This window comes from Contarinia nasturtii, unplaced genomic scaffold (genome assembly GCF_009176525.2).
Source record: "Contarinia nasturtii isolate CC-2019 unplaced genomic scaffold, AAFC_CNas_1.1 Cnas_scaffold_2023, whole genome shotgun sequence".
NCBI classification, from domain to species: Eukaryota; Metazoa; Arthropoda; class Insecta; order Diptera; family Cecidomyiidae; genus Contarinia; species Contarinia nasturtii.
Window position 1 is genome coordinate 1,195 of NW_022199353.1, and position 1,356 is coordinate 2,550.

General features: G+C 29.8%; 1 long non-coding RNA gene across 1 annotated transcript; it reads right to left on the reverse strand.

The window, feature by feature from the left end:
• Window positions 1-205: 205 nt before the first annotated feature.
• Window positions 206-656, reverse strand: LOC116347673. Its single transcript, XR_004201708.1, has 3 exons — window positions 543-656; window positions 382-455; window positions 206-261 (listed from the first exon to the last, which is right to left on the reverse strand). It is a non-coding gene; the product is annotated as an uncharacterized LOC116347673 (long non-coding RNA).
• Between the last annotated feature and the right edge of the window lie 700 nt (window positions 657-1,356).

The following is a 1,356-nucleotide window of genomic DNA, read 5'->3' on the forward strand; positions in this document are numbered from 1 at the left end:
TCATATCAGTCTTAATTCCGAGTACTAATTGCAGTTTCTGACAAGGTTTGTCACAATCATAATTTTGTGTTTAAATACCACCAGTATAGTAGTACAGAAATATTTGGATATTTAACGCTTATTTTAATTCTATTTGTTTTGAATAGTGTTAAAATTTGGATTTGTGAAAATCTTTTCATATCTGCAAAATTCAAAAGCGCGACTAGCCCCTAGGTGTTGCGATGTGCTTACTTCCAAAATGTGAAACATTCTTTTGACTAGCTGTAAAAAAGTGAGATTATGCTATCATCATTCTGCTCACATTTCTATTTTACTACTACCACTACTATTTGGCTTTTTGATTTCATATTTTTATTTGAAACTTAAATAAGTTGAACTTACTTCGTTTTATGTGTCACAGGTCGCACACTTAAAAAATAAGGTACCAGGAAACGAACCAAACAAATTTCTTATCACTGCTCACGTTTGTTGTTTCATGAAATCAAACGTTAAATTAAAATGATTGAAAGTATTGAATAACAATATCATGTAATATTCCATACTGATGTGTACAATGTACATATTCGATGTATTTTATAAAACAGTAATGCCATGTTCACAGAATATTCAGTAATTAAGATGAAATAAAACTCATTCTGTGGTTTCATAAATCACACTATCTAAAATAGTTGACATTCAATTACTATTTATATCGTCACAACACTCAGCACGATCAGAGGTGAAATATTTATGTAGTATAGCAAAAGAGCAAAGAGAATTATGAAGTTTTGAACTCTTATCTAGAGTCTCCAAGTGTTATCTCAATGATTCATCATACATTTTATTGAGATTCAAATTTCCATATTCAAAAGAAAGTTACATATTTATACCATAAATAAATTAAATATAAGGTAAATAAAAACGATCATTATAATTTCCGAAGAATTCAATTATTCATAAAATATGGCATCACCTATTCACCTAGTCAAATAAGAATGTATAAATGTTATGGCATTTCGCGCAACACGCAAAGTATATATCTGATCATCTGGTTCCTATCGACTGTTTCGTGATTATTAAAATGAGAACAGACCATCCAGTCAGTTATTGGTTTATTCAACTACGTTTTTTATTGAAAATCCGAGCTTTCGATCGTTGTTGTGATCTTCTTCAGGGCTAAAAATATATATATTGTTGTATTGTATATATTTTTAGCCCCGGCCTACCTAAGGCTCAATTTTGGCGGGGTCGATTTGAAGTTCGACATTTTTCAAATGAATTTTTTTCAATAAATTTGTATGAAAGTGAATTGGTTTTAGTATTGTTGTAGATAGCCCATCACAAAAATGCACTTTTGATTTTTTAGGAAAAAAAGTT